The sequence below is a fragment of the Oncorhynchus gorbuscha genome, linkage group LG03 (assembly GCF_021184085.1).
Source record: "Oncorhynchus gorbuscha isolate QuinsamMale2020 ecotype Even-year linkage group LG03, OgorEven_v1.0, whole genome shotgun sequence".
Taxonomy (NCBI): domain Eukaryota; kingdom Metazoa; phylum Chordata; class Actinopteri; order Salmoniformes; family Salmonidae; genus Oncorhynchus; species Oncorhynchus gorbuscha.
In genome coordinates, this window is record NC_060175.1 from 89,822,964 (window position 1) to 89,848,268 (window position 25,305).

Genomic DNA, 25,305 nt, shown 5'->3' on the forward strand with positions numbered 1-25,305 from the left:
ACAGTAACTAGGCCACTCAGGAACATTCAATGCTGTCTTGGTCAGCAACTCCAGTGTGTATTAGGCCTTGAATTTTAGGTTATTGTCCTGCTGAAAGGGGAATCTGTCTCCGAGTGCCTGTTGGAAAGCAGCCTGAACCAGGTTTTCCGCTAGGATTTTGCATGTGCTTAGCTATATTCCATTTTTTTATCCTAAAAAACTCCTTAGTCACAGTTTTACCTTAGCACCTTATTGCAAACAGGATGCATGTTTTGACAATATTTATTTTCTGTACAGGCTTCCTTCTTTTCAATCTGTCAATTAGGTTAATATTGTGGAGTAACTACAATGTTGTTGAACAATCCTCAGTTCTGTCTTATCACAGCCAATAAACACTGTAACTGTTTTAAAGTCACCATAGGGCTCATGGTGAAATATCTGAGCGGTTTCCTTCCTCTCCAGCAATTGAGTTAGAAAGGACGCCTGTACCTTTCTAGTGATTGGGTGTATTTTTATATATTTTTGGGGACGTTTCAGGGGTTGCTGCAGCACCCTCAGCACCCCTACTTCCTGTGGCTATGCCAATATGTGCCTTTCTTTGCTAGGCATTGGGAAACCTCCCTGGTCTTTGTAGTTAAATCTGTGTTTGAAATTCACTGCTTTACTGAGGGACCTTACAGATAATGGTATATGTGGGGCACAGAGAGTCAAGATGTGTGAATACTTTCTGAATGCATTGTAGATATGCTAGGAAGTGCAGAAATGGCGCCGGAAGAAATGGCAGCCGTTTTACGGGCTCCCAACCAATTGTGCTATTATGTGTTTTTTAGCGTTATTTGTAACTTATTTTGTACATAATGTTTCTGCAACCGTATCTTACGGCAAAATAGAGCTTCCGGATATCAGGACAGTGATCACTCACCTCGGATTAGACAAAGATTTGTCTTCAACAAGCAAGAAGCACAAGACATTCTCCAAACACCCGACAGGGCCATCATCCCCGTTATTTGCAAGAGGAGGCTACGCAGGTACAGAGGACAAAGAGCCAGATGCCTGGTCAGGACCCGGAAAAGACGAGTGGGAAAGCTGCAGTTACCGTCAATACTACTCGCCAACGTGAAATCATTGGACAATAAACTAGACGAGGCACGATCAAGAATATCCTACCAACGGGACATCAAAAACTGTAATATCTTATGTTTCACGGGAACCGGGGCTGAATGACGACATGGATATTCAGCTAGCGGGATACACACTGCACCGGCAGGATAGAACTGCACACTCCGGTAAGACGAGGGGGGGCGATCTGTGGATATTTGGAAACAACAGGTGGTGCACGAAATCTAAGGAAGTCTCTAGATTTTGCTCGCCTGAAGTAGAGTATATTGTGATAAATTGCAGGCGACACGACTTGCCTAGAGAGTTCTCAGCTATACTTTTCGTAATCATGTATTTACCACCACAGACAGATACTGTCACTAAGACCGCACTCAGACAGCTGTATAAGGAAATAAGCAAACAGGAAACCATTTACCCAGAGGCGGCGCTCCTAGTGGCCGGAGACTTTAATGTAGCAAACCTTAAATCAGTTATACCAAATTTCCATCAACATGTTAAATGTGCAACCAGAGGGAAAACAAATCTAGATCACCTGTACTCTACACACAGAGACGCGTACAAAGCTCTCCCTCGCCCTCCATTTAGTAAATCCGACCACAACTCAGTCCTCCTGATTCCTGCTTACAAGCAAAAATTAAAGCAGGAAGCACCAGTGACTCGGTCTATAAAAAAATGGTTAGATGAAACAGATGCTAAACTACAGGACTGTTTTGCTATCACAGACTGGAACCTGTTCCGGGATTCTTCCGATGACATTGAGGAGTAAACCACATCAGTCACTGGCTTTATCAATAAGTGCATCGAGGACGTCGTCCCCACACATTCATACCCCAACCAGAAGCCATGGATTACAGGCAACATTCGCACTGAGTTAAAGGGTAGAGCTGCCTCTTTCAAGGTGTGAGATTACAAGAAATCCTGCTAAGCCCTGCGACGAACCATGAAACAGGCAAAGTGTCAATACAGGGCTAAGATTGAATCATACACCACCGGCTCCAACACTCGTCTTATGTGCCAGGGTTTGCAAACTATTACAGACTACAAAGGGAAGTACAGCTGCGAGCTGCCCAGTGACACGAGCCTACCAGACGAGCTAAATCACTTCTATGCTCGCTTCGAGGTAAGCAACACTGAGGCATGCATGAGAGCATCAGCTGTTCCGGATGACTGTGTGATCACGCTCTCCGTAACCGACGTGAGTTAAACATGCACAAGGCTGCAGGGCCAGATGGATTACCAGAACGTGTGCAAAAGGAACACTTATGTGTGAACACTTATGAATGCTATTCATTGACTACAGCTCAGCGTTCAACACCACAGTGCCCTCAAAGCTCATCACTAAGCTAAGGATCCTGGGACTAAACACCTCCCTCTGCAACTGGATCCTGGACTTCCTGACGGGCCGCCCGCAGGTGGTGAGGGTAGGTAGCAACACATCTGTCACGTTGATCCTCAACACTGGAGCTCCCCAGGGGTGTGTGCTCAGTCCCCTCCTGTACTCCCTGTTCACCCACAACTGCATGGCCAGGCACGACTCCAACAACATTATTAAGTTTGCAGACGACACAACATTGGACAACGAGGAGACAGCCTATAGGGAGGAGGACCTGACCGGGTGGTGCTAGCATAACAACCTATCCCTCAACGTAACCAAGACTAAGGAGATGATTGTGCACTACAGGAAAAGGAGGACCGACCACACCGCCATTCTCATCGACGGGGCTGTAATGGAGCAGGTTGAGAGCTTCAAGTTCCTTGGTGTCCACATCAACAACAAACTGGAATGGTTGTGAACAGGGCACGACAAAGCCTATGCCCCCTCAGGAAACTAAAAAGATTTGGCATGGGTCCTGAGATCCTCAAAAGGTTCTACAGCTGCAACATCGAGAGCATCCTGACTGGTTGCATCACTGCCTGGTATGGCAATTTCTCGGCCTCTGACCGCAAGGCACTACAAAGGGTAGTGCGTATGGCCAAGTACATCACTGGGGCAAAGCTGCCTGCCATCCAGGACCTCGACACCAGGCGGTGTCAGAGGAAGTCCCTAAAAATTGTCAAAGACCCCAGCCACCCCAGTCATAGACTGTTCTCTCTACTACCGCATGGCAAGCGGTACCGGAGTGCCAAGTCTAGGACAAAAAGGCTTCTCAACAGTTTTTACCCCCAAGCCATAAGACTCCTGAACAGGTAATCAAATGGCTACCCAGACTATTTGCATTGTGAGCACCCATACCCCTCTTTTACGCTGCTGCTACTCTCTGTTTATCATATATTCATAGTCACTATACCTATACACTCATGTACATACTACCTCAGTTGGGCAGACAACCCAGTGCTCCCGCACATTGGCTAACCGGGCCATCTGCATTGTGTCCCACCCACCAACTCATTTTTTACACTACTGCTACTCTCTGTTCATCATATATGCATAGTCACTTTAACCATATCTACATATATGCACTACCTCAATCAGACTGACTAACCGGTGTCTGTATGTAGCCTCGCTACTTTTATAGCCTCGCTACTGCATATAGGCTGTCTTGTTACTGTTGTTTTATTTCTTTACTTACCTATTGTTCACATAATACCTTTTTTGCACTATTGGTTAGAGCCTGTTAGTAAGCATTTCACTGTCAGGTCTACTAAACCTGTTGTATTCGGCGCACATGACAAATAAACTTTGATTTGCTTAGATGTCTCACATGACCATAATGACAACAACAAGCTAACAAAACACATGTTGATATGGGAGCACAGCTGCATGCTGGCAGGATGCAAACACATTAGTTTATTATCTTTCATCATGGTCTAACACACTTTTACATTTCAGCCATACAGTACTCCACATACTCCACAGCACAGTCAGGGTTCTACCTACAGTCAACCTCATCTGTACACCACAGCACAGTCAGGGTTCTACCTACAGTCAACCTCATCTGTACTCCACAGCACAGTCAGGGTTCTACCTACAGTCAACCTCATCTGTACTCCACAGCACAGTCAGGGTTCTACCTACAGTCAACCTCATCTGTACTCCACAGCACAGTCAGGGTTCTACCTACAGTCAACCTCATCTGTACTCCACAGCACAGTCAGGGTTCTACCTACAGTCAACCTCATCTGTACTCCACAGCACAGTCAGGGTTCTACCTACAGTCAACCTCATCTGTACTCCACAGCACAGTCAGGTTTCTACCTACAGTCAACCTCATCTGTACTCCACAGCACAGTCAGGGTTCTACCTACAGTCAACCTCATCCATACTCCACAGCACAGTCAGGGTTCTATCTACAGTCAACCTCATCCATACTCCACAGCACAGTCAGGGTTCTACCTACAGTCAACCTCATCCATACTCCACAGCACAGTCAGGGTTCTACCTACAGTCAACCTCATCCATACTCCACAGCAGTCAGGGTTCTACCAACAGTCAACCTCATCCACACTCCACAGCAGTACAGTATGGTCAAAAGGCAGGGTTCTACCTACAGTCAACCTCATCCACACTCCACAGCAGTACAGTATGGTCTAAAGTCAGGGTTCTACCTACAGTCAAACTCATCCACACTCCACAGCAGTACAGTATGGTCTAAAGTCAGGGTTCTACCTACAGTCAACCTCATCCACACTCCACAGCAGTACAGCATGGTCTAAAGTCAGGGTTCTACCTACAGTCAACCTCATCCACACTCCACAGCAGTACAGTATGGTCTAAAGTCAGGGTTCTACCAACAGTCAACCTCATCCACACTCCACAGCAGTACAGTATGGTCAAAAGTCAGGGTTCTACCTACAGTCAACCTCATCCACACTCCACAGCAGTACAGTATGGTCTAAAGTCAGGGTTCTACCTACAGTCAACCTCATCCACACTCCACAGCAGTACAGTATGGTATAAAGTCAGGGTTCTACCTACAGTCAACCTCATCCACACTCCACAGCAGTACAGCATGGTCTAAAGTCAGGGTTCTACCTACAGTCAACCTCATCCACACTCCACAGCAGTCAGGGTTCTACCTACAATCAACCTCACACAGCAGTACAGTATGGTCTAAAGTCAGGGTTCTACCTACAGTCAACCTCACACAGCAGTACAGTATGGTATAAAGTCAGGGTTCTACCTACAGTCAACCTCATCCACACTCCACAGCAGTCAGGGTTCTACCTACAGTCAACCTCACACAGCAGTACAGTATGGTCTAAAGTCAGGGTACTACCTACAGTCAACCTCATCCACACTCCACAGCAGTACAGTATGGTCTAAAGTCAGGGTTCTACCTAAAGTGAACCTCATCCACACTCCACAGCAGTACAGCATGGTCTAAAGTCAGGGTTCTACCTACAGTCAACCTCATCCACACTCCACAGCAGTACAGTATGGTCTAAAGTCAGGGTTCTACCAACAGTCAACCTCATCCACACTCCACAGCAGTACAGTATGGTCAAAAGTCAGGGTTCTACCTACAGTCAACCTCACCCACACTCCACAGCAGTACAGTATGGTCTAAAGTCAGGGTTCTACCTACAGTCAACCTCATCCACACTCCACAGCAGTACAGTATGGTCTAAAGTCAGGGTTCTACCTACAGTCAACCTCATCCACACTCCACAGCAGTACAGCATGGTCTAAAGTCAGGGTTCTACCTACAGTCAACCTCATCCACACTCCACAGCAGTCAGGGTTCTACCTACAGTCAACCTCATACAGCAGTACAGTATGGTCTAAAGTCAGGGTTCTACCTACAGTCAACCTCATCCACACTCCACAGCAGTTAGGGTTCTACCTACAGTCAACCTCACACAGCAGTACAGTATGGTCTAAAGTCAGGGTACTACCTACAGTCAACCTCATCCACATTCCACAGCAGTCAGGGTTCTACCTACAGTCAACCTCACACAGCAGTACAGTATGGTCTAAAGTCAGGGTACTACCTACAGTCAACCTCATCCACACTCCACAGCAGTACAGTATGGTCTAAAGTCAGGGTTCTACCTAAAGTGAACCTCATCCAAACTCCACAGCAGTACAGTATGGTCTAAAGTCCGGGTTCTACCTACAGTCAACCTCATCCACACTCCACAGCAGTACAGTATGGTCTAAAGTCAGGGTTCTACCTACAGTCAACCTCCTCCACACGCCACAGCAGTACAGTATGGTCTAAAGTCAGGGTTCTACCTACAGTCAACCTCATCCACACTCCACAGCAGTACAGTATGGTCTAAAGTCAGGGTTCTACCTAAAGTGAACCTCATCCAAACTCCACAGCAGTACAGTATGGTCTAAAGTCCGGGTTCTACCTACAGTCAACCTCATCCACACTCCACAGCAGTACAGTATGGTCTAAAGTCAGGGTTCTACCTACAGTCAACCTCATCCACACTCCACAGCAGTCAGGGTTCTACCTACAGTCAACCTCACACAGCAATATAGTATGGTCTAAAGTCAGGGTTCTACCTACAGTCAACCTCATCCACACTCCACAGCAGTCAGGGTTCTACCTACAGTCAACCTCACACAGCAGTACAGTATGGTCTAAAGTCAGGGTTCTACCTACAGTCAACCTCATCCACATTCCACAGCAGTCAGGGTTCTACCTACAGTCAACCTCACACAGCAGTACAGTATGGTCTAAAGTCAGGGTTCTACCTACAGTCAACCTCATCCATACTCCACAGCAGTACAGTGGTCTAAAGTCAGGGTTCTACCTACAGTCAACCTCATCCACACTCCACAGCAGTACAGTATGGTCTAAAGTCAGGGTTCTACCTACAGTCAACCTCATCCACACTCCACAGCAGTACAGTATGGTCTTAAGTCAGGGTTCTACCTACAGTCAACCTCATCCACACTCCACAGCAGTACAGTATGGTCTAAAGTCAGGGTTCTACCTACAGTCAACCTCACACAGCAGTACAGTATGGTCTAAAGTTAGGGTACTACCTACAGTCAACCTCACACAGCAGTACAGTATGGTCTAAAGTCAGGGTTCTACCTACAGTCAACCTCACACAGCAGTACAGTATGGTCTAAAGTCAGGGTTCTACCTACAGTCAACCTCATCCACACTCCACAGCAGTACAGTATGGTCTAAAGTCAGGGTACTACCTACAGTCAACCTCACACAGCAGTACAGTGTGGTCTAAAGTCAGGGTTATACCTACAGTCAACTTCATCCACACTCCACAGCAGTACAGTATGGTCTAAAGTCAGGGTTCTACCTACAGTCAACCTCACACAGCAGTACAGTATGGTCTAAAGTCAGGGTACTACCTACAGTCAACCTCACACAGCAGTACAGTATGGTCTAAAGTCAGGGTACTACCTACAGTCAACCTCACACAGCAGTACAGTATGGTCTAAAGTCAGGGTACTACCTACAGTCAACCTCACACAGCAGTACAGTATGGTCTAAAGTCAGGGTTCTACCTACAGTCAACCTCACACAGCAGTACAGTATGGTCTAAAGTCAGGGTTCTACCTACAGTCAACCTCACACAGCAGTACAGTATGGTCTAAAGTCAGGGTACTACCTACAGTCAACCTCACACAGCAGTACAGTATGGTCTAAAGTCAGGGTTCTACCTACAGTCAACCTCACACAGCAGTACAGTATGGTCTAAAGTCAGGGTTCTTCCTACAGTCAACCTCACACAGCAGTACAGTATGGTCTAAAGTCAGGGTACTACCTACAGTCAACCTCACACAGCAGTACAGTATGGTCTAAAGTCAGGGTACTACCTACAGTCAACCTCACACAGCAGTACAGTATGGTCTAAAGTCAGGGTACTACCTACAGTCAACCTCACACAGCAGTACAGTATGGTCTAAAGTCAGGGTACTACCTACAGTCAACCTCACACAGCAGTACAGTATGGTCTAAAGTCAGGGTACTACCTACAGTCAACCTCACACAGCAGTACAGTATGGTCTAAAGTCAGGGTTGGTATGGAAGATACGGCATGTACAGTGACACCATACAAATGCAATGGATTTTACACAGCATACTATGACTCCCAGACTGCATTTCACTTCCCAGGGTGCAATGCTCTGCCCAGGGCTGCTGGCTGGCTAGTGACTACTGCTAACAAGCCCACACAACCAAGAAGACGTGCTTCAACACCTGCATTGCTTGCGGTTTGGGGTTTTAGGCTGGGTTTCTCTATAGCACTATAGCACTAAATAAATACATTTGATTTTATTTTGATTTGAAGTAGTCTAAATATATGGTCATTGCTCTCTGGGGTCCTTGGGAGGTCCCAACTCTGACTTTACCCACATTGAAGTTGACATTTCCGGTTCCGGTTGGAGCGAGTGGTCGCATCTGCACGTCGCTCCAACGGGTAGTATAACTTTTTCATTATATTTCATTATATCACAACGGTTTGATTTGTCTTATCTTAGCAATTTCTTCTCAGCTAGCTACATAGCCGTCTTTGTATCAAAAGATAATTGCGTAATTATCGTATTTCGCCGTCCTAACGTAGTCTTCACTAGTCTTCACTAGCCAGCTAGCTAACGTCCACTGATTAGCTGCACTGGAGAAACTGTTACACTCAACTGAACGACTTGATTAGTTTAGTGTCAGCTAGCTACATAGCTGTCTTTGCATCATCGTATCATCGTATCCAAGATAATTGTGTTGTTTAGGTTTAGAGTGTGTAGTCTTAGAGTGATTATCTTAATTTACCGAGGTTAGCTAGCCAGCTATTTGTCGTCCTTAACGTAGGTGACTCTGCTAGCTAGCCAACAGCTAGCCAACGCTAGCCAACGTCTTCTGTATAGAACTCAACTACCCGGTCGCATTCACAGGTTGTATCACATTTTCACTTCATTTTCATTACAGTACAACGGTTTGATTTGTTTGATCAGCTAGCTACTTAGCAGCTACAGCCGTCTTTGTATCAAAGATAATTGTGTAGTCTAGAGCGATTTTCTAGGTTCGCTAGCCATCTATTGTCGTTCTTTAACGCAACGTAACGTAAACAACACTGGTTAGCTAGCCTGCTAGCCCCCGAATAGCAACACTGCAGAAACTATTACACTCAACGGAACGACTTGATTAGTGTAGTGTCAACAACGCACCCACTGCCAGCTGGCCTACTTCAGCAGTACTGTATCATTTTAATCATTTTAGTCAATAAGATTCTTGCTACGTAGCTTAACTTTCTGAACATTCGAGACGTGTAGTCCACTTGTCATTCCAATCTCCTTTGCATTAGCGTAGCCTCTTCTGTAGCCTGTCAACTATGTGTCGGTTTATCCCTGTTCTCTCCTCTCTGCACAGACCATACAAACGCTTCTCACCGCGTGGCAACCCACCCTACTCTGGTGGTCCCAGCGCGCACGACCCACGTGGAGTTCCAGGTCTCCGGTAGCCTCTGGAACTGCCAATCTGCGGTCAACAAGGCAGAGTTCATCTCAGCCCATGCCTCCCTCCAGTCCCTCGACTTCTTGGCCCTGACGGAAACATGGATCACCACAGACAACACTGCTACTCCTACTGCTCTCTCTTCAGTCCGCCCACGTGTTCTCGCACACCCCGAGAGCGTCTGGTCAGCGGGGTGGTGGCACCGGGATCCTCATCTCTCCCAAGTGGTCATTCTCTTTTCTCCCTTACCCATCTGTCTATCGCCTCCTTTGAATTCCATGCTGTCACAGTCACTAGCCCTTTCAAGCTTAACATCCTTATCATTTATCGCCCTCCAGGTTCCCTCGAGAGTTCATCAATGAGCTTGATGCCTTGATAAGCTCCTTTCCTGAGGACGGCTCACCTCTCACAGTTCTGGGCGACTTTAACCTCCCCACGTCTACCTTTGACTCTTTCCTCTCTGCCTCCTTCTTTCCACTCCTCTCCTCTTTTGACCTCACCCTCTCACCTTCCCCCCTACTCACAAGGCAGGCAATACGCTCAACCTCATCTTTACTAGATGCTGTTCTTCCACTAACCTCATTGCAACTCCCCTCCAAGTCTCCGACCACTGCCTTGTATCCTTTTCCCTCTCGCTTCTCATCCAACACCTCCCACACTGCCCCTAGCAGTACAGTATGGTATCGCGCCTACCTACAGTCCCAACCTTCGCTCACTCCCCAGCAGTACTCTCTCCTCTTCCATCCTATCATCTCTTCCTCCGCTCAAACCTTCTCCCACCTATCTCCTGATTCTGCCTCCTCAACCCTCCTCTCCTCCCTCTCTGCATCCCTTGACTCTCTATGTCCCTATCCTCCAGGCCGGCTCGGTCCTCCCTCCCGCTCCGTGGCTCGATGACTCATTGCGAGCTCACAGAACAGGGCTAGCCGAGCGGAAATGGAGGAAAACAGGGTTCTACCTGGCATCCTTTCACTCCCTCCTCTCTACATTTTCCTCCTCTGTCTCTGCTGCTAAAGCCACTTTCTACACGCTAAATTCCAAGCTTCTGCCTCTAACCCTAGGAAGCTCTTTGCCACCTTCTCCTCCCTCCTGAATCCTCCCCCCCCCTCCTCCCTCTCTGCAGATGACTGGTCAACCATTTTGAAAAGAAGGTCGACGACATCCGATCCTCGTTCATCCTAAGTCAAACGACACCGCTGGTTCTGCTCACACTGCCCTACCCTATGCTCTGACCTCTTCTCCCCTCTCTCTCCAGATGAAAGTATGGTCTTGTGACGGCCGGGTTCTACAACCTGCCCGCTTGACCCTATCCACCTCCACCAGACCATTTCCGGAGACCTTCTCCTACCTCACCTCGCTCATCAACTCATCCCTGACCGCAGTACGTCCCTGGTCTTCAAGAGAGCGAGAGTTGCACCCAGTCTGAAAAACCTACACTCGATCCCTCCGATGTCAACAATTACAGACCAGTATCCCTTCTTTCTTTTCTCTCCAAAACTCTTGAACGTGCCGTCCTTGGCCAGCTCTCCCGCTATCTCTCTCTGAATGACCTTTCTTGATCCAAATCAGTCAGGTTTCAAGACTAGTCATTCAACTGAGACTGCTCTCCTCTGTATCACGGAGGCGCTCCGCACTGCTAAAGCTAACTCTCTCTCTCTGCTCATCCTTCTAGATCTATCGGCTGCCTTCGATACTGTGAACCATCAGATCCTCCTCTCCACCCTCTCCGCAGTTGGGCATCTCCGGCGCGGCCCACGCTTGGATTGCGTCCTACCTGACAGGTCGCTCCTACCAGGTGGCGTGGCGAGAATCTGTCTCCTCACCACGCGCTCTCACCACTGGTGTCCCCAGGGCTCTGTTCTTGGCCCTCTCCTATTCTCGCTATACACCAAGTCACTTGGCTCTGTCATAACCTCACATGGTCTCTCTTATCATTGCTATGCAGACGACACACAATTAATCTTCTCCTTTCCCCCTTCTGATGACCAGGTGGCGACCGCATCTCTGCATGTCTGGCAGACATATCAGTGTGGATGACGGATCACCACCTCAAGCTGAACCTCGGCAAGACGGAGCTGCTCTTCCTCCCGGGGAAGGACTGCCCGTCCATGATCTCGCCATCACGGTTGACAACTCCACTGTGTCCTCCTCCCAGAGCGCCAAGAACCTTGGTGTGATCCTGGACAACACCCTGTCGTACAACTAACATCAAAGGCAGGTGGCCCGTTCCTGTAGGTTCATGCTCTACAACATCCGCAGCAGTACGACCCTGCCTCACACAGGAAGTACGGCGCAGGTCCTAATCCAGGCACTTGTCATCTCCAGTCTGGATTACTGCAACAGCAGCTGTTGGCTGGGCTCCCTGCCTGTGCCATTAAACCCCTTCAACTCATCCAGAACGCCGCAGCCCGTCTGGTGTTCAACCTTCCCAACCTCTCACGCAGTCACCCCGCTCCTCCGTTCTCTCCACTGGCTTCCAGTTGAAGCTCGCATCCGCCTCACAAGACCATGGTGCTTGCCTCACGGAGCTGTGAGGGGAACGGCACCTCAGTACCTCCAGGCTCTGATCAGGCCCTACACCCAAACAAGGGCACTTTTATCCACCTCTGGCCTGCTCGCCTCCCTACCACTGAGGAAGTACAGCTCCCGCCTCAGCCCAGTCAAAACTGTTCGCTGCCCTGGCCCCCAATGGTGGAACAAACTCCCTCACGACGCCAGGACAGCGGAGTCAATCACCACCTTCCGGAGACACCTGAAACCCCACCTCTTTAAGGAATACCTAGGATAGGTTAAGTAATCCCTCTCACCCCACCCCTAAGTTTTAGATGCACTTGATTGTTAAGTGACTGTCCCACTGGATGTCATAAGGTGAATGCACCAATTTGTAAGTCGCTCTGGATAAGAGCGTCTGCTAAATGACTTAAATGTAATGTAACATTTAAAATGGTTAAGGTAAGGGTTAAGGTTAGGGACATCCCAAGGATCCCAGATAGAACATTGCTAAATGTATTGTGGTCAAGTTATGAGTACATTTCCCATTACTTTTGGGTTATGTAATGATATTATGATGCTCACATGATTGTCATGCTGAATATATGTTTATGTCATTGTCACTCAAAAATAGTTGAGTTTTGGAACTAAACTTCCCTTACATTGCACTGCTTTGTAACACATCACAATTTATTAGTAGTTTCGGTGGGCTGGCCCTCATCTGCTCTATAATCAAAATATTCCCATAGTTTGCTTTTGCAGCCAGTTTTGTCAACAAGCTGCGGGTGTGGAGGTATGATGTTTCAGAAGAAGCCATGCTGTCAGCATTTTCTGTCTCCTTTCGCTTGTTTGTCAAAAGTGGCTCGCGCTGTGTCAGCTGCATGCTCAAGCACAAGTAGCCTGGTTAGCTAACTACTGCCCCCTTCAGAATATTCAGTCAAATGGTCCAGCAGGCCCGGGGTGGTCCAGCAGGACCGGGGGGATCCAGCAGGCCCAGGGGGATCCAGCAGGCCCAGGGGGTCCAGCAGGCCCAGGGGGATCCAGCAGGCCCAGGGGGGGGATCCAGCAGGCCCCACCAGGGGGAATCCAGCAGGCCCAGGGGGATCCAGCAAGCCCAGGGGGATCCAGCAGGCCCAGGGGGATCATCCAGCAGGCCCAGGGGGTCCAGCAGGCCCAGGGGGATCCAGCAGGCCCAGGGGGTCCAGCAGGTCCAGGTGGATCCAGCAGGCCCAGGGGGATCCAGCAAGCCCAGGGGGAGGTCCAGCAAGCCCAGGGGGTCCAGCAGGCCCAGGGGGATCCAGCAGGCCCAGGGGGGTCCAGCAGGCCCAGGGGGATCCGGCAAGCCCGGGGGGGGTCCAGCAGGCCCGGGGGATCCAGCAGGCCCAGGGGGATCCAGCAAGCCCAGGGGGTCCAGCAGGCCCAGGGGCATCCAGCAGGCCCAGGGAGGGTCCAGCAGGCCCAGGGGGATCCAGCAAGCCCAGGGGGGGTCCAGCAGGCCCGGGGGATCCAGCAGGCCCAGGGGGTCCAGCAGGCCCAGGGGGATCCAGCAGGCCCAGGGGGATTCAGCAAGCCCAGGGGGGCTCCAGCAGGCCCAGGGGGATCCAGCAGGCTCAGGGGGATCCAGCAGGCCCAGGGGGATCCAGCAAGCCCAGGTGGGGTCCAGCAGGCCCAGGGGGATCCAGCAGGCCCAGGGTGATCCAGCAGGTCCAGGGGGATCCAGAAGGCCCAGGGGGATCCAGCAGGCCCAGGGGGATCCAGCAGGCCCAGGGCCATGGACGTGTTGGTAGTGTTACTGTTCTGTCAGAGATGGTGAAGTCCTGTAAACTCGTTAGAGTAGGCATCCTGTGCCCAACCTGTGAGAACCTCAGTAGGGCAGCAGCCAACAAAACATGGATAGCAGTGCCAGTCTGAGCTCTCACTCCTTTTCTCTCAATTTCACTGTTCCTCTCATGGCCTTGTGTGCTAAAAAGTGTTCCTCTCTCCATCACTCTCTGTGGTGAATACATAGCGCTAGCACACCAGGGGACACAACCATTATGCTCGCATCCCTGGAACACCACTTAAGTATTTTCTCTCTCCGCTCTAACACACTCATTTCCCCCCTCTCTTTCTTTCTCTCCATATCTCTTTCTCTCCTTTCCCCCTCTCTTTCTTTCTCTCCTTTCCCCCTCTCTTTCTTTCTCTCCATATCTCTTTCTCTCCTTTCCTCCTCTCTTTCTTTCTCTCCATATCTCTTTCTCTCCTTTCCCCCTCTCTTTCTCTCCATATCTCTTTCTCTCCTTTCCCCCTCTCTTTCTCTCCATATCTCTTTTCTCTCCATCTCTTTCTCTCCATATCTCTTTCTCTCCTTTCCTCCTCTCTTTCTTTCTCTCCATATCTCTTTCTCTCCTTTCCCCCTCTCTTTTCTCTCCATATCTCTTTCTCTCCTTTCCCCCCTCTCTTTCTCTCCATATCTCTTTCTCTCCATATCTCTTTCTCTCCATATCTCTTTCTCTCCATATCTCTTTCTCTCCATATCTCTTTCTCTCCATATCTCTTTCTCTCCTTTCCCCCTCTCTTTCTTTCTCTCCATATCTCTTTCTCTCCTTTCCCCCTCTCTTTCTTTCTCTCCATATCTCTTTCTCTCCATATCTCTTTCTCTCCATATCTCTTTCTCTCCATATCTCTTTCTCTCCATATCTCTTTCTCTCCATATCTCTTTCTCTCCATATCTCTTTCTCTCCATATCTCTTTCTCTCCTTTCCCCCTCTCTTTCTTTCTCTCCATATCTCTTTCTCTCCTTTCCCCCTCTCTTTCTTTCTCTCCATATCTCTTTCTCTCCTTTCCCCCTCTCTTTCTTTCTCTCCTTTTCCCCTCTCTTTCTTTCTCTCCATATCTCTTTCTCTCCTTTCCCCCTCTCTTTCTTTCTCTCCTTTCCCCCTCTCTTTCTTTCTCTCCTTTCCCCCTCTCTTTGTTTCTCTCCATATCTCTTTCTCTCCTTTCCCCCTCTCTTTCTTTCTCTCCATATCTCTTTCTCTCCTTTCCCCCTCTCTTTCTTTCTCTCCATATCTCTTTCTCTCCTTTTCCCCTCTCTTTGTTTCTCTCCATATCTCTTTCTCTCCTTTCCCCCTCTCTTTCTTTCTCTCCATATCTCTTTCTCTCCTTTCCCCCTCTCTTTCTTTCTCTCCATATCTCTTTCTCTCCTTTTCCCCTCTCTTTGTTTCTCTCCATATCTCTTTCTCTCCTTTCCCCCTCTCTTTCTTTCTCTCCTTTCCCCCTCTCTTTGTTTCTCTCCATATCTCTTTCTCTCCTTTCCCCCTCTCTTTCTTTCTCTCCATATCTCTTTCTCTCCTTTCTCCCTCTCGTTCTTTCTCTCCATATCTCTTTCTCTCCTTTCCCCCTCTCTTTCTTTCTCTCCATATCTCTTTCTCTCCTTTCTCCCTCTCGTTCTTTCTCTCCATATCTCTTTCTCTCCTTTTCCCCTCTCTTTGTTTCTCTCCATATCTCTTTCTCTCCTTTCCCCCTCTCTTTCTTTCTCTCCATATCTCTTTCTCTCCTTTCTCCCTCTCGTTCTTTCTCTCCATATCTCTTTCTCTCCTTTTCCCCTCTCTTTGTTTCTCTCCATATCTCTTTCTCTCCTTTCCCCCTCTCTTTCTTTCTCTCCTTTCCCCCTCTTTTGTTTCTCTCCATATCTCTTTCTCTCCTTTCCCCTCTCTTTTCTTTCTCTCCATTCCCCCTCTCTTTCTTTCTCTCCATATCTCTTTCTCTCCTTTCCTCCTCTCTTTCTTTCTCTCCATATCTCTTTCTCTCCTTTCCCCCTCTCTTTCTCTCCATATCTCTTTCTCTCCTTTCCCCCCCTCTCTTTCTCTCCATATCTCTTTCTCTCCATATCTCTTTCTCTCCTTTCCTCCTCTCTTTCTTTCTCTCCATATCTCTTTCTCTCCTTTCCCCCCCTCTCTTTCTCTCCATATCTCTTTCTCTCCATATCTCTTTCTCTCCATATCTCTTTCTCTCCTTTCCCCCTCTCTTTCTTTCTCTCCATATCTCTTTCTCTCCTTTCCCCCTCTCTTTCTTTCTCTCCTTTCCCCCTCTCTTTCTTTCTCTCCTTTCCCCTTTCTCTCTTGTTTCTCTCCATATCTCTTTCTCTCCTTTCCCCCTCTCTTTCTTTCTCTCCATATCTCTTTCTCTCCTTTCTCCCTCTCGTTCTTTCTCTCCATATCTCTTTCTCTCCTTTCCCCCTCTCTTTCTTTCTCTCCATATCTCTTTCTCTCCTTTCTCCCTCTCGTTCTTTCTCTCCATATCTCTTTCTCTCCTTTTCCCCTCTCTTTGTTTCTCTCCATATCTCTTTCTCTCCTTTCCCCCTCTCTTTCTTTCTCTCCATATCTCTTTCTCTCCTTTCTCCCTCTCATTCTTTCTCTCCATATCTCTTTCTCTCCTTTTCCCCTCTCTTTGTTTCTCTCCATATCTCTTTCTCTCCTTTCCCCCTCTCTTTCTTTCTCTCCTTTCCCCCTCTCTTTGTTTCTCTCCATATCTCTTTCTCTCCTTTCCCCCTCTCTTTCTTTCTCTCCTTTCCCCCTCTCTTTCTTTCTCTCCATATCTCTTTCTCTCCTTTCCTCCTCTCTTTCTTTCTCTCCATATCTCTTTCTCTCCTTTCCCCCCCTCTCTTTCTCTCCATATATCTCTTTCTCTCCTTTCCCCCCTCTCTTTCTCTCCATATCTCTTTTTCTCCATATCTCTTTCTCTCCTTTCCTCCTCTCTTTCTTTCTCTCCATATCTCTTTCTCTCCTTTCCCCCTCTTTTTCTCTCCATATCTCTTTCTCTCCTTTCCCCCTCTCTTTCTCTCCATATCTCTTTCTCTCCATATCTCTTTCTCTCCATATCTCTTTCTCTCCATATCTCTTTCTCTCCATATCTCTTTCTCTCCTTTCCCCCTCTCTTTCTTTCTCTCCATATCTCTTTCTCTCCTTTCCCCCTCTCTTTCTTTCTCTCCTTTTCCCCTCTTTCTTTCTTTCTCTCCATATCTCTTTCTCTCCTTTCCCCCTCTCTTTCTTTCTCTCCTTTCCCCTCTCTTTCTTTCTCTCCTTTCCCCCTCTCTTTGTTTCTCTCCATATCTCTTTCTCTCCTTTCCCCCTCTCTTTCTTTCTCTCCATATCTCTTTCTCTCCTTTCCCCCTCTCTTTCTTTCTCTCCATATCTCTTTCTCTCCTTTTCCCCTCTCTTTGTTTCTCTCCATATCTCTTTCTCTCCTTTCCCCCTCTCTTTCTTTCTCTCCTTTCCCCCTCTCTTTGTTTCTCTCCATATCTCTTTCTCTCCTTTCCCCCTCTCTTTCTTTCTCTCCATATCTCTTTCTCTCCTTTCTCCCTCTCGTTCTTTCTCTCCATATCTCTTTCTCTCCTTTCCCCCTCTCTTTCTTTCTCTCCATATCTCTTTCTCTCCTTTCTCCCTCTCGTTCTTTCTCTCCATATCTCTTTCTCTCCTTTTCCCCTCTCTTTGTTTCTCTCCATATCTCTTTCTCTCCTTTCCCCCTCTCTTTCTTTCTCTCCTTTCTCCCTCTCGTTCTTTCTCTCCATATCTCTTTCTCTCCTTTTCCCCTCTCTTTGTTTCTCTCCATATCTCTTTCTCTCCTTTCCCCCTCTCTTTCTTTCTCTCCTTTCCCCCTCTCTTTGTTTCTCTCCATATCTCTTTCTCTCCTTTCCCCCCCCTCTCTTTCTTTCTCTCCTTTCCCCCTCTCTTTCTTTCTCTCCATATCTCTTTCTCTCCTTTCCCCCTCTCTTTCTTTCTCTCCATATCTCTTTCTCTCCTTTCTCCCTCTCGTTCTTTCTCTCCTTTCCCCCTCTCTTTGTTTCTCTCCATATCTCTTTCTCTCCTTTCCCCCTCTCTTTCTTTCTCTCCATATCTCTTTCTCTCCTTTCCCCCTCTCTTTCTTTCTCTCCATATCTCTTTCTCTCCTTTTCCCCTCTCTTTGTTTCTCTCCATATCTCTTTCTCTCCTTTCCCCCTCTCTTTCTTTCTCTCCATATCTCTTTCTCTCCTTTTCCCCTCTCGTTCTTTCTCTCCATATCTCTTTCTCTCCTTTCCCCCTCTCTTTCTTTCTCTCCATATCTCTTTCTCTCCTTTCCCCCTCTCTTTCTTTCTCTCCATATCTCTTTCTCTCCTTTCTCCCTCTCGTTCTTTCTCTCCATATCTCTTTCTCTCCTTTTCCCCTCTCGTTCTTTCTCTCCATATCTCTTTCTCTCCTTTCCCCCTCTCTTTCTTTCTCTCCTTTCCCCCTCTCTTTCTTTCTCTCCATATCTCTTTCTCTCCTTTCCCCCTCTCTTTCTTTCTCTCCATATCTCTTTCTCTCCTTTCCCCCTCTCTTTCTTTCTCTCCTTTCCCCCTCTCTTTCTTTCTCTCCATATCTCTTTCTCTCCTTTCCCCCTCTCGTTCTTTCTCTCCATATCTCTTTCTCTCCTTTTCCCCTCTCGTTCTTTCTCTCCATATCTCTTTCTCTCCTTTCCCCCTCTCTTTCTTTCTCTCCTTTCCCCCTCTCTTTCTTTCTCTCCATATCTCTTTCTCTCCTTTCCCCCTCTCTTTCTTTCTCTCCATATCTCTTTCTCTCCTTTTCCCCTCTCTTTGTTTCTCTCCATATCTCTTTCTCTCCTTTTCCCCTCTCTTTGTTTCTCTCCATATCTCTTTCTCTCCTTTTCCCCTCTCTTTGTTTCTCTCCATATCTCTTTCTCTCCTTTCCCCCTCTCTTTCTTTCTCTCCATATCTCTTTCTCTCCTTTCCCCCTCTCTTTCTTTCTCTCCATATCTCTTTCTCTCCTTTTCCCCTCTTTTTGTTTCTCTCCATATCTCTTTCTCTCCTTTTCCCCTCTTTTGTTTCTCTCCATATCTCTTTCTCTCCTTTTCCCCTCTCTTTGTTTCTCTCCATATCTCTTTCTCTCCTTTCCCCCTCTCTTTCTTTCTCTCCATATCTCTTTCTCTCCTTTCCCCCTCTCTTTCTTTCTCTCCTTTCCCCCTCTCTTTCTTTCTCTCCATATCTCTTTCTCTCCTTTCCCCCTCTCGTTCTTTCTCTCCATATCTCTTTCTCTCCTTTTCCCCTCTCGTTCTTTCTCTCCATATCTCTTTCTCTCCTTTCCCCCTCTCTTTCTTTCTCTCCTTTCCCCCTCTCTTTCTTTCTCTCCATATCTCTTTCTCTCCTTTCCCCCTCTCTTTCTTTCTCTCCATATCTCTTTCTCTCCTTTTCCCCTCTCTTTGTTTCTCTCCATATCTCTTTCTCTCCTTTTCCCTCTCTTTGTTTCTCTCCATATCTCTTTCTCTCCTTTTCCCCTCTCTTTGTTTCTCTCCATATCTCTTTCTCTCCTTTCCCCCTCTTTTCTTTCTCTCCATATCTCTTTCTCTCCTTTCTCCCTCTCGTTCTTTCTCTCCATATCTCTTTCTCTCCTTTTCCCCTTTCTCTCCTTTCCCCCTCTTCTTTCTCTCCTTTCCCCCTCTCTTTCTTTCTCTCCATATCTCTTTCCCTCCTTTCCCCCTCTTTCTTTCTCTCCATATCTCTTTCTCTCCTTTCCCCCTCTTTGTTTCTCTCCATATCTCTTTCTCTCCTTTTCCCCTCTCTTTGTTTCTCTCCATATCTCTTTCTCTCCTTTTCCCCTCTCTTTGTTTCTCTCCATATCTCTTTCTCTCCTTTTCCCCTCTCTTTGTTTCTCTCCATATCTCTTTCTCTCCTTTTCCCCTCTCGTTCTTTCTCTCCATATCTCTTTCTCTCCTTTCCCCCTCTCTTTCTTTCTCTCCTTTCCCCCCCTCTCTTTCTTTCTCTCCATATCTCTTTCTCTCCTTTCCCCCTCTCTTTGTTTCTCTCCATATCTCTTTCTCTCCTTTTCCCCTCTCTTTGTTTCTCTCCATATCTCTTTCTCTCCTTTCCCCCTCTCTTTCTTTCTCTCCTTTCTCCCTCTCTTTCTTTCTCTCCATATCTCTTTCTCTCCTTTCCCCCTCTCTTTCTTTCTCTCCATATCTCTTTCTCTCCTTTTCCCCTCTCTTTCTTTCTCTCCATATCTCTTTCTCTCCTTTCCCCCTCTCTTTCTTTCTCTCCTTTCCCCCTCTCTTTCTTTCTCTCCATATCTCTTTCTCTCCTTTCCCCCTCTCTTTGTTTCTCTCCATATCTCTTTCTCTCCTTTTCCCCTCTCTTTGTTTCTCTCCATATCTCTTTCTCTCCTTTCCCCCTCTCTTTCTTTCTCTCCTTTCTCCCTCTCTTTCTTTCTCTCCATATCTCTTTCTCTCCTTTCCCCCTCTCTTTCTTTCTCTCCATATCTCTTTCTCTCCTTTTCCCCTCTCTTTGTTTCTCTCCATATCTCTTTCTCTCCTTTCCCCCTCTCTTTCTTTCTCTCCATATCTCTTTCTCTCCTTTTCCCCTCTCGTTCTTTCTCTCCATATCTCTTTCTCTCCTTTCCCCCTCTCTTTCTTTCTCTCCATATCTCTTTCCCTCCTTTCCCCCTCTCTCTGCCTCTTAACTAGCCAGGCAAGGCCATGCCCACAGACACTCATTAATCATGGAGGATGAGCCCCCTCTCTGTCCTGCTTAGCGCCCACTGCCCAGCAGCATGCCCAGCCTTCGCAGGCTGGCAGAATAGATAGACTTCTCCAGAGTAGAAGGGCTTCCTTCCGCTGCTGGCACAGAGCTGGCAGTCTGCTTGGCATCAATTCCCACGACTCCACAGCCACCCTTTTCAACTCCACATTCCTCTGCTGTGAGGGTGAGTCAGTGTTAATAGATGTTTCTACTAGACTACAGCAGCTCCCAGCTTGGAGGTTTCAGTGTTAAAGGACAAACCTACTTTCTCTAATAAGCACTTCCCAAAGTCCCCGATTTAGCCAATGTACAGCCACCATGTACATTAGAATATGGCAGCATGTAGTGTTAAAGGGGATTATTTTAATGGCATCGAGTGATAAAGGGGATTCTTTTTAACGGCATCGAGTGAGTCTGTATACTTTCATCCAATATGTGTTTGTCTTTTTAGACCCACAGTGAAACACAGAAAATCTACCGCATACTCTACTCTGACATTTCTCAGCATTGAAGCATTTCTTAATCCTTCTCAATGGGATTGTCCTCTGTTTGTCTTGCCAGTACAGCACCTTCACCCTCTCCCTCCCTCCCCAGTCCTGTGAGAGAGAGGAGAGAACAGGGATAGACAGTCACATAGTTGACAGGCTACAGAAGAGGCTACGCTAATGCAAAATCTTAATCCTTCTCAATGGGATTGTCCTCTGTTTGTCTTGCCAGTGCAGCACCTTCACCCTCTCCCTCCCTCCCCAGTCTGTGCAGAGAGGAGAGAACATGGATAGACAGACACATAGTTGACAGGCTACAGAAGAGGCTACGCTAATGAAAAGGAGATTGGAATGACAAGTGGACTACACGTCTCGAATGTTCAGAAAGTTAAGCTTACGTAGCAGTGCAGCACCATCACCCTCTCCCTCCCCAGTCCTGTGAGCTGGCCCATTACCCTGGCTGCTCTTATCTTCAGTAATACTCAGCTCTACTGGAGCTCTTCAAAGACCTATACGTGTTGGAAATTTTAACAGGTTACAGAGTTAATGTTTACAGTTCATTAATTGAGCTGTATCTAAAGATATTTTCTTTAGAGTTATATACATATGTAATTGTATTAGAATTTCTGTGATGGAAATTGAGAGAACTGCATACATATTGATGTTGTTTTGGATAGTATTGGATCATGCTATTGACTGCAAGTACCAGAAGGCCTTGCGACAGGTAGTAGAAAAACGGAGAACATGCCAGTTATGTACAAGTGACAAGTGATTCTCCTGTCTTTCACCAGCAACTTACGTATATTGTTTTGTATAATCTAAAGCTGTTCAATGTAATGTGAACAAGTAGTATTACTAAAAGAAGCTTTCATTTCACAACCCGACGTCCCGAGTCATTACTTTGAAGATAGTTATTGTATAATAAGATGTGCTCTATAAGCTGCTGCTCTGTGCTCTCTACAATACAGCAGCATCACATCACAGGTACAGCTCCTCTATCAGTACCTCACTGAGTCAGGCCTACAGCTTCCATAAACAAACCCATTATTTCTTATCTCAGTATTTTTTCTATCATTGCTTTCTTTTCTGGCCAATTCTCTCTTCTATAATTCATGTTGCCCTGGCTGGCGTCTATACTGAGAGGTATAGAGAGAGGAGGAAGACAAGTTATGAACCCTGGTGTATAGACTCTCACGTACCCTGCTCTGGAGTGAAGGCACAGCTCTCAATTGCAAGAAAGTGCTACTCATGGCCTTTCAGCCTCTCTGTGCCTATTGAGAAATAAAACAGCTCCAACCTTTGTTGGCACTATCCTCCCTGAGTTTGAGTTAGCTACTCTGGGAGGGAGGGAGGGAGGGAGGGAGGGAGGGAGGGAGGGAGGGAGGGGGGAGGGGGGGGGGAGGGAGGGAAAGAGTGTAAAAGACCTGTGTCCATCCAAAACATTGACCACAAACCTCCTTTCAACCAAGGGCCAACAGTCGAGGCCAGAGTCAGTAATACATAGAGATGTAACCTTGGACCTCGTCACTCCCTGACAGATCACCTCCACAGCGACAGGTGATCAGGCCCTGCCTGTCTGTCCAGAGATCACAGAGATTAGTCCCACTGACGGCTTGGTCGATGGGAAAAGCCAACCATCCACACATACATCCAGCCTGGCATATACTTCCTCTCAGACCAAAGGAATGGGGCTGCCGGTAATAAACCAGGCTCTAAGTCACAGATTGACTCACAGGGAGATCATTGACAAAACGTTACACATTCCCTTGTGAACAAAAAACTCAATCTCATGAGCATGAGAGAGAGAGAGAGAGCGAGGGAGAGGGAGCGAGAGAAAATGTGTTTGCGTGTGCATGCGTGTGGGTGTGCATGTGTGTGGATGTGTGTGGGTGTGCATGTGTGTGGGTGTGCATGTGTGTCTGTGCATGTGTGTGGGTGTGCATGTGTGTCTGTGCATGTGTGTGGGTGTGCATGTGTGTCTGTGCATGTGTGTGGGTGTGCATGTGTGTCTGTGCATGTGTGTGGGTGTGCATGTGTGTCTGTGCATGTGTGTGGGTGTGCATGTGTGTCTGTGCATGTGTGTCTGTGCATGTGTGTCTGTGCATGTGTGTGGGTGTGCATGTGTGTCTGTGCATGTGTGTGGGTGTGCATGTGTGTCTGTGCATGTGTGTGGGTGTGCATGTGTGTGGGTGTGCATGTGTGTGGGTGTGCATGTGTGTGTGTCTATGCCTCAATTGTCCGGTGGAGATTCCCCAGAGGTCAAAAAGGCCCACATTAATAAGTAACATCCTGAAATAGAGCTGAAACAGCCATATGTAGATCAGCCTGCTATATGTCCTATATGTTCTGGTGACGTCTGGATATGACTGGCTATGAGGGTCCTCCAGGGTTCTCTGTCACAATGCTGACCGCTGGCTTCTGAGAAATCAACAACCTACTTTGAATGCTAAGTGGGACTATGCTATGTTGCTCCAGAATAAACTCTTGGGATGCAAGACCTACTTCCTTTCACATTTACAATGCATGAATGCCATCTTTATATTGAGTTTATCTGATGACCTGGATGACAGTGACATCTCAGCAGGTACTATAAATGAGTAAACGAACAATGCATAAGTCGTGGAGAATAGTGTTACTGAGTGTTGTAATGTCCACCTCCCATACACTTCCCCCAGACGCTCAGACCAACCGTGGTAGGTTCCACTCTCCAGCAGCAGGCCACTCTCCTCCAGCACACGGAACTCCCCTACACTGATGAAGTTATAGTCCACTCCAGGAACCTCCCCCTCTCTGGGCTGCCGCGTGGTACCTGCCAGAGACCACACAACAGACGCAGAGTGAGGATAACAGACAGTTCCCATTGGGAAGAGTCCAGATGCCGATCTGTATTCACAGAAGAAGGATAGAAACCATTTTCAAATAAGCTATGAATAGATTATTCTAATGAGGGCAGAATGGAATCCATTATGAAAGTGGGAGGGGGATATGAAGAACACTTCAACTGACTTTTGTTTGGGGTGACACAAGAAGATGGGTTGTGTCAAGGAGTTCTGAGGTATGTTCATCTCCAGAGCTGAGAAGATGGGTTTTCCCCGTTTTCGGTTTTGACAATAACAAACTATATAAAAGCAACAGTTGAAAAACATTCCAGACCTTTTACATTTTTCTTCCTGTTCTTTCATTCTCCATCCTTCATCTCTATTCTTCACCCTAAATTGCATAAAATTGTGTTTTTCGATCTGGAAACTGCAGCACTAGACACTACATGCCAGTATAAACCAAGCATGGAGCAGTCATTAAAATATCATCTGTTGTACCTGCCTTTGTACTGCAGTTGACGCCAACAAGCTGGTCCTTTTAACAAGTTGATCCCCTCATCCGAAATACATTGAAACAAGTATAAATATATTGGAAACATTTTACGCATCAGGGGACTTGGCTCAGATATAATTGGGTGTTTACCTCGAGTGAACTACAACCTGCCAGGAGCCCAAATGGACTCCTTTAATACTATCTCTCCTGAACTTCCCTCTATCTCCCTCCCTCCTTCCCTCCATATTCACTCCCTCCATCCTGTTCATCTGATAAAGTAGACTATTGAATTCTATCAGAGGTCGAATCAGAGACCAAAGGAGCAACAAAGACAGTAATATGAGAATCCTTGAACAGAGAAACAGGAAAGACGGAATACTGTATTCTTCTGTTTGCGCTTGGAAAACTGGTTTCAGAACAGATTTTGTGATAGGCTTCAACCAATATTCCTACAATTTAGTGTACTGAGATGTTGACAGTCCTGCTTGAGAGTTACATGGCTCAGTCATTCTCACGTAACAATCTGACTCACCAGAGGGGAAGAATCAAGGATTCAGTCTGTCTTTTGAGGTAGAGGAGAGAGGATAATCAAGAACAGGTCGTTTGAAGTAGACACCAGAGAAAAGTTAGTGCTGGGATCAGGCTAAAAAGTGAGGGAGGTGAGGCGGGTGAGGGAGGTGAGGCGGGTGAGGGAGGCGAGGCGGGTGAGGGAGGTGAGGCGGGTGAGGGAGGTGAGGCGGGTGAGGGAGGAGAGGGAGGTGAGGGAGGAGTGGGAGGTGAGCGAAAATGTTCTGTTAATGTTCTCAAAAATGTCACCTTTGAAGAAATGAAACTATCGAACCAAAACAACACATCATTAAAAGGTATTAGGTTATTTGGAGTGGATCTAGTGAAGATGAATTGGCACTTTACTGCATTAGGTAGCGTATTGTTGTGGAACAGCCCATACAGTGGAACACAGAGACAGAAAGAAAGAAAGAAACAGACAGACAGACAGACAGACAGACAGACAGACAGACAGACAGAC

The 25,305-nt window shown here is 47.2% G+C and overlaps 1 pseudogene; it reads right to left on the reverse strand.

The window, feature by feature from the left end:
* Window positions 1–25,305, reverse strand: part of LOC124032174 — a 308,194-nt pseudogene that overhangs the window by 106,813 nt on the left and 176,076 nt on the right.